This window comes from Mastomys coucha, unplaced genomic scaffold, assembly GCF_008632895.1.
Source record: "Mastomys coucha isolate ucsf_1 unplaced genomic scaffold, UCSF_Mcou_1 pScaffold22, whole genome shotgun sequence".
Lineage (NCBI taxonomy): Eukaryota > Metazoa > Chordata > Mammalia > Rodentia > Muridae > Mastomys > Mastomys coucha.
Window position 1 is genome coordinate 157,025,793 of NW_022196905.1, and position 8,277 is coordinate 157,034,069.

Sequence of the window (8,277 nt, forward strand, 5' to 3'; positions counted from 1 at the left end):
CAGCCACCAGCACCAGCGGTCACCACCACCACCACCAGCAGCGGTCAGTCCCAACCCCCACCAGCTCCCACCAGCCCCCACCACCCCACCAGCCATGGCACACAGTAGTAGAGTCCCAGGTGTCACTGGCTTCCAACACAGTCTAAAAGGTGCAGCCACAGTGGTCTCTGATGATGTTCTCTGGGTAGGGCTGGATCGGCTTCCTGGGTGCTGGGAATCTATATTATATACCAGCAATTAGCAAGCCAGTCTAAGCTCCTGGGTTGCTGACTGCTAGCCCAGGGGCAATATTCACCTCTGGATGAGTAAAGCCCCCAAAGTAGACCCGGGTACATTTTAAATTGTATTTAAGATTAGGTGTCACTATCATTGCACTACACTTAGGAAGTGTCACATAGGATATACCTAGGACAGGGCCGCAAAGCTCCATGCAATGCAACTGCTGCCAATGAGTGGCAGTTTGGGGAGCAAAGGTAGTTATCTTGCCTTTGCATAAGAAACTAGTGTGTGATGCTCTGCTTTCCAAGGCCCACGGGGTACCAACTCTACCTCAGTGCCCACCTACCCAGAGCTCCAGAGCTACCCAGAGCTATCCCTCCACCCTCAGGCCCAGCCCAGCTAACACTGGCTCCTCTCACAGCTCTCAGACCCAAGTCACCTCTAAGGAGATTCTCTTGAGTCTCCCTAAACTGCTCCTTCCCTCTCAGACCTTAACTCTTGAAGGAAGGGAGTCACTATATCCAGACACTGAGCTTAAGAGTGGGAGGCCAAGTGGCTCTGTGTCTGTGGGTTCCCCGCTCCTCTCTGTGTCTCTGTGTGGGAATGCTGCTCCTTAAATCAATGAATAAAAATCAAAGCAGGACAGAGGCCCGGACATCACCAGGGACTGTCACTCGCGGCTGGGAGGCCAGCTCTTGCGGACCTGGGACCCAGGCCCTTCCTGTGTCCAAGGCTTCTGCTGCAATTAGGATTTGGTCTTAGTCACTGCACAACCATTTCTAGAGAATTGTCACTAAGCCAGTGGGGTGGGAAGCTTGGAGTGGCTGTGAAGGGAAAGAGATAAAAGGAAACAGAGGGGGCTGGAGGATGGTGAGGTTAAAAAAGGAATGGTGTGGGGAGGCTAAGGCCAGAAGCTCCCATAAGCCCCTGGGAGGTGTGCCCTGTGAAGTCCATCTGAATAAGACCTGCTTTCCTGGGGAAGCCTGTGGCCCCTTCAGAAATGACCAGAGGGCAGGGAGGTGACAGGAGGTGTCAAAACATAGGCCAAGGGTAAGTGCCAAGTGAGAGCAAGTGAGAACTCTCTCCTTGTGCAGGGAGCCTGTGGAGGAACGCCTGCTGGAAAGAAAGTAGGATAGGAAGGGGGGGCGGTGGTGCCAGCCAACTGTAAGGCTCCCCAGAGAGGCAGGCCGCAGCAGCCAACTGTTCTCCGAGGTGTGGTGTGGGGAACACATTTTGTATATCTCTCGTGTCTTGGGTGTTTGGTTTTTTTTTTAACAGCTCTACTGAGACAACATTTCAACACCACACAGCACACAACTGAGTAGTTCCCAGGAGAGCAGCAGAGTTATGCAAGCGACACCAGAGCCAACATGAGAACATTCTCGTCCCCTGGAAGAGGCCAGTCCTGCTGTCCCTTCCCCTTCTGTCCCTCCAGCCCGGAACACTACACCATGTGGTGACATTTCTTCTCAGGGTTCATTTACATTGTAGTGGCTCGTGACGTGCGCACAGTGTGCAGCGTCTCCGCTCCTCATGCTGGGTGATATTCTACCGTGTGGATGGACCATGGTGATGGGTGTTGGGGTTGGAGCCAGCGTCATGCTCTCACGGCACCAGAATGTGGGGAAGGAAACACTCAGTGGGGTCCAAGATTAACCCAAGTGCAGCCACACTCCTGCGCCCGCCCTCACTGTAGAACAGCCATGGCGCCAACTCCTGCCTCTTCAACAGCCCAGCCTCCCTGCCACTTCTGAGCAAATCTTCAAGCTGTCTGCTGGCTCCCTGCTGAGACAGGAGAATGACGCGAGCTGCCATCTTCACTGTCAGAGTGGGCACTTTGTTCAAACTGAGCGCCTGCTTTCTTTAAAAGTCAACTATTTCGTAGTTTGACCCCATAAAGTGTCATCTACAACTTCAGTCTCGTCCATCTGTCTGCTGAGAACCAAGTATCATGCTCTACTCTGGGTCAGGGGCCCCTGGAATCCATGGTAAATCACAAACATCCGGGCTGGAGAGACAGCTTGCTGGTTAATAGCACTGGCTGCTCTTCCAAAGACCCAGGTTCAAGTCTCAGCACCCACAAGGCTGCTTATAACTGTCTGTGCTCCACAGGCTCTGATGGCCTCTTCTGGCCTCTAAGGGCAGCGGGAATGCATGCAGGCAAAAACACCTGGACACGAAAAGTATTGAACTTTTTTTTTCCCAAGTGTCACTCTGGGATGTGGCTTGAGTCACTCACTGCATTTCTGGCCAGCCATTGCCATCCACCTGACTTCGTCACCGCCCACCTTTCTGAGTTGTTTCCCCAGCATCTAACACAACCAGGGTGGGAGGCTGGGGCCTCCACCGCCCACCCACAGGTCCTGGTTTGGGGGAGGCTGGGGCCTCCACCGCCCACCCACAGGTCCTGGTTTGTGGGAGGCTGGGGCCTCCACCATCCACAGGTCCTGGTTTGTGGGAGGCTGGGGCCTCCACCGCCCACAGGTCCTGGTTTGGGGGAGGCTGGGGCCTCCACCGCCCACAGGTCCTGCTTTGGAGGAGGCTGGGGCCTCCACCGCCCACAGGTCCTGGTTTGGGGGAGGCTGGGGCCTCCACAGCCCACAGGTCCGGTTTGGGGGAGGCTGGGGCCTCCACAGCCCACAGGTCCTGGTTTGGGGCTCCTGTTTGCTGGCTTCACACTGTTTGAATTCCAGTCTCAAGCTGGCTTCCTTTCATACTCCTGTGGACAATGTTCCATTACAGAGCTCTTTAAAGCACCAGGAGACTCACATCTCTGTGAGTACTTGCAGCACAGAGCCTGTGGAGGGGTCTGTGGCTTAACCTTCCCCAGGAAAGGGCATTTTGGCTATTTCCCATCTTTTGCTGCTACCAAGAAAGCAGTAATTAAATAGGCTTCTATAGATTCCATTTCTGTGTGATCAATTCCTAGAATTAAAATATCTGATGCAAAATTCACTTAAATGACCACATTGCTAGACGGATAAAAACACCAGTTTACCACAGCCTCTCTAAGGCATCTACTTATGGTGTATATCTGTTTATTACAAGGAGGTTTTTTTTGAAGGTCTCTAATTCTATGCCATTAATTCAAAAGTTAAAGTCATTTCCTGGTCAGCAATCTAAACTACTTATACATAACATTTCTCCCCAGCTCTTTCTCCTTCCCCCTTAGGACAAAGGACAGGTACAGACGGGGGCTGCATACAAATTGTCTAATGGGATCCATGAAGACACAATTTAAAGGATCCTAAATCAATCTTATTATCAAAGTTCCCATTTCCCCAGCATCTTCTGAACCCATCATTTCCAATTTAGTAAAGTGTCCAGTATATGTCGACCTAGACGATCGTCCTGGGGCTATAAGGTCCCTGCCACCTCCCTAGAGCCCTCCCTGATGTGACAGTCCCCTCTGGAGGAACCACAGATCTCAGACATGGTGCCACAGAGGTTTGCAGCAAGAGCTCCTCTGCAATGTGCAGTATTGGTTTTGAGTCAAGGAGCCGGATCTGGGAATCATTGCATTTGAGGAATTGCCCACAAGGCACTGAGACTAAGACAAATTAGAAGACCTTACCTCCCCCAAGACAGGAATGAGCACTGTCAACGCACGGTTAATAATATATTATATACTATATACATTCTATATATTAATATATTATATATTATATTGTATAATATGGTTACTGTATATATGCACATACATATATAGCATGTAATATATAAAGCATACATACATATATACATATACAGTATATACTATATAACATTTATGCAAGATATACATACATATGTGCACATGTAGTATATAATATATAATGTGTATATAGTATATAATAATTTATATTGTAAGCATTCTCTTTGATAAAAATTTGTCATCCTCCCACCCACTTCCCTGAGACAGCATTTTTCTGTGTAGCCCTGGCTGCCCTGGAACTTACTATGTAGTCCAGAGTAGCCTCAAACTCATGAGGTCCGCCTGTCTCTGCCTCCCGAGTGCTGGGAGCTAAAGGACCCAATATGTGAAGTCTGTGCAAGACTACATGCATGCAGGCTACAGCTCCCACTTGCCTGCAGCCGGTCCCTGTCTGGTCTGCCCTCACTGCTGTCAAATGCCAAGACACACAAATGGTACCAAAGACCAGCCCTGGGCCAGCTTCTCCTCACCTACCTGCCTGCTCTCTGGGAAGAGCAAAAACTACATCCCGCTCATTGGCAACAGCGCCAGGACCACTAGTCCTGACCTGGGGACAAGGGCTTCCTCCTGTGACGAGCCTGCTTCACTTGGAGGTCACTCACCCTCTAATTTGGGGGAACTCTGAAGGAGTCCTGGGCTGTATGTGTGGAGAAGATTTAGCAAAACCTTTTCCTGTCTTCTAATCATCAGAACCTAACCTCAATTCAGCTGATACAAAAAAAAACAAAAAACAAAAAAACAAAAAAACAAAAACAATCAAAATCTAGAACTGATTTTAAATGGATGGCTTCTATTTGATCATAAGCCTCTGACAAGAAGGGAAACCTGCTTAAATATTTACTGGCAAGTGACAAAATGTCCTAGAGCCACAGCTAGAAGGCTTTCTTATGGAACTAGATGTCACACACACACTACTCAGGCTTAAGGGGCCCTGGGGACTGCTCCAGCCAAAGCCAGGTTTTCCATGGAACACAAGGCAGGCAGGCTTGCCAGCCATCCTGTGGGTACCCCAGGCTATCTTGGGACACTTCCTGGGAGACTTCTGAGCAGAAACAGAGAGGACACAGTGCAATTCCAAAGTTGTGTACAGCAAGAAACAACATGCGTGTGTAACCATGGTGAAGACACAAGGGAGCTGCCCAGCCACACTGTCCCAGGGACATGCTTCATCTGCAGAGGGGGAGAAGCCAAGCTCTCATTAAGGGCCAATAAACTCTTCCTTCCCTTCCCTCTCCCCACTTCCCTGCTGTCAGCAGATAGAGGCAAGAGCAGTCAGACAATAATTACCTCCCCTCCCCTGACTCTCCTCTCCTCCCTTCCCTGATGTCAACAGACTGGGGCAGTTTGTCAGACAAATGGCTCTGATGACAAAAAAGGACCTAGTTGTCACAATCCCAAGAAGCCCTAGAATCTCTGAAACTCAGAACATTTGTCCCCCACCCCAAGGGCATGTTCAACTATAGCTGTTCCCCCCCTCACACACACACACGCACAGGGCATAGCTGCCTCCACTCTGGGCATATTCAGCCACAGCCTCCCCCTGCCCCCCAATCCACAGAAAGCAGTGGTAAGTGAAGAACAGCCAATGATGACCTCAGACAGTACAAAGGCTACACAGGAAGGCTACCCACAGCAGGAGAGCAGTGACAGTCCAGTCACGAGCCTGACAGGAGCCTAGTATATGTGCGTGCTTGGTACTGTGGATAGAAGCCAGGGCCTTGCACAAACTTAGCAGTGTTCTATCACAGAGCCCCACTCCTAGCCCTAGAGTTCAATTTTAAACACTTTTGCAACTCAACAGAGAAACCTAGAGAGAGGGAGGGAGAAAGGAAGGGAGCGGGAGGGAAAAAGAGAGAGAGAGAGAGAGAGAGAGAGAGAGAGAGAGAGAGAGAGAGAGAGAGAGAGAGAGAGAGAGAGACAGACCCAGGGACCTAAACAAAAACTTCCTCAAAGAAACAGAAAATGTCAATGTCATTAGTCATTACAAAATCTCAACCCAAAACCACAAGATATCACACTTCACACAGGGCACAAAGGGCAGCTACAGTTTAAAAGAGAAAAACAGAACACACAAGCAAAGCAGAGAACAGGGAGAAACTGGAACACCGGAGCATTGTTGCCAGGACAAAAGGAGACAAAGTTGCAGCAGACAATGATCCTGCAGGACCTCAGTTACATGAGTACCAACCCTGGAGCACTGACAGAAGGGGGAGCGGGAGGGGGCGGAGGAGAGGGAGGAGAGGGAGAGAGGAAAGGGAGGGGAAAGGAGCGAGATGAAAGGGATGGGGGGAGAGGAGGAGGGAAGGAAGGGGGAGGGAGAGAGAAGAGGAAAGAGGGTTATAAATGCTGAAACAAAATTATGGCTATGCTTAGCCACAATAGCCAGCAGGTGGGAAGAGCCCAAGTTCCTATGAAGGCAGGAGTTGACAAAGCACAGCCAATCATCAGGACAGGCATGCATGATGCTACTTAAAATGACAGGGTGTTCTGGAAGTGAATCTTTAAAAAATTAACTAGATAACCAAAGAGGCACATGGCAGCAGATGATTAATGGAAATTGTACACTTTAAGATGCATGGGTTACTGCTGCAGTTTTCTGAATTCTGTGTTGTGTGCCATTTGCAAAAATTCTTTTATATTTTTATTTTATGTGTGTAAGTGGGTAGATGTGTGCATATATACATACACGTGGAGGCCAGAGATCCACCCTGCGTGTTGTTCCTCAGGAGCCACTGGTCTTATTTTTTGAGACAGGGTCTCTCTCTCTCTCTCTCCCTGAGGCTCACCAACCTAGCTAGGCTGCTGAAGAGAATCCCAGGAATCTGCCTGTCTCCATCTCCACAAGGCTGGGGGTAAAAGCGTGCGCCACTGTGTCCGGCTTTTTGAAGCGGGTCTGGGGTTAGCACTTGGGTCCTAATACTCCCAAGGTAAACGCTTGGCTGTCTAAGCTATCTCCCTGACCCCGTGGGACATGCAGTTACCTCCATATGGACAGTGGCCACTGCCTGCGCACGATTTCACACTCCGTGCACTGGTTCACACTCTATCCCTCATCTTTGTGAGGAGCCGGAATGTGCAGAAAGAAACAGGTCTTCGGGGGTTTATTTTTAGCTTTATTATTCTCAGGTACCCAGTGGGATCTGACAAACATTTGGTAAGCTCAGCTCAAAAGGACTCTCGCATATATTCACAGAGGTGAATATGGAACTCTTGCTGGGATGGCTGCCACCTCTGCCCCCACCCCACCCACCCACCCCCATCCACACCCCACCCCTGTCCCAGCTCAGCACACACATTTCAGCATTCTAGAGCCTCCCTTTGCCTCTTCTTACAGGCACGGAAATGGAGAGTGATGCACAGGCTTCTCTTCATCTCCAATAATAACAAGCTAAGTAAATTGGCAAGAAGCCCTCATCTGCTTCGGTGAGTCATACTTTGTATTTCCTGAGTCCTCACTAGATGACTTGCTCCCCCACCCCCACCCCCACCCCTGCCACCATGGCCCTCGGAAAGGTAGCTGCACTGGCTAGTTTCATGTTAACTTGACACAGGCTGGAGTCATGTGAGAGGAGCGAGCGTCCCATTGAGAAAACGCCTCCATATGATCAGGTTGTAGGCAGGTATGTAGGGCATTCTCTTAATTACAGATGGATGGGGAAGGGCCCGATCTACTCGGGGTGGTGACACCCCTGGGCTGGTGGTCCTGGGCTCTATAGAAAAAAAGAAGTCTGAGCAAGCCATAGGGAGCAAGCCAGTCAGGAGCATCCCTCCATGGCCTCCAAGTCAGCTCCTGCCTCCAGAATGCCGCCCTACCTGCTTTTGACATTGGACTCCTACAGGGAACTGTGAGTGAAAGAGACCCCTTCCTTCCCACGATACTTCTTTCTGGTCATAGAATTTCAGCAGAGCGACAGTCGCCCGAAGACAGTAGCAATTATGTTTGACCGAGATGTAATTCACTAGGATACAATTCTCCCTTTTAAAGTTTGTACCTTTGAGTATGTCACAGAGCAGCAGAGCCTCACTGTGTGAGAAACCTCATTACCTGAGAAAGCAGCCACCGCCTCTCTCACCGCACCAGGAGATCCTTTCTTTCTGTAGGGTTACCAATGCTATAGACGCTTCACATACATGGACAAATATATGTTCTTTGTACCTGACTTTTGTAACAGTACTGAGTTTCTAGGCTCCGCCGTGTCATGGCCTGTGTCGGGCTTCACTCCACTGCTGCCATAGTCAACACAGCATGGAACACAGAACAGACTCAGGAGAAAACACCATGAGCAAAAGTTCTCGCCCAGTGCCCCTGGCACATCTCCTGAGCTCCCAGTGCCCCTGCCATGTCTCCTGAGGGCCCAGTGCCC

At 50.0% G+C, this 8,277-nt stretch overlaps 1 protein-coding gene and 1 long non-coding RNA gene across 5 annotated transcripts in view; one reads left to right on the forward strand and one right to left on the reverse strand.

Moving 5' to 3' along the window:
- Rasa3 (RAS p21 protein activator 3) overlaps nt 1-8,277 on the reverse strand; it is a 224,645-nt gene that overhangs the window by 79,538 nt on the left and 136,830 nt on the right. The window lies entirely within an intron of this gene.
- LOC116068948 lies at nt 6,731-8,073 on the forward strand. Its single transcript, XR_004109768.1, has 2 exons — nt 6,731-6,765; nt 7,248-8,073. It is a non-coding gene; the product is annotated as an uncharacterized LOC116068948 (long non-coding RNA).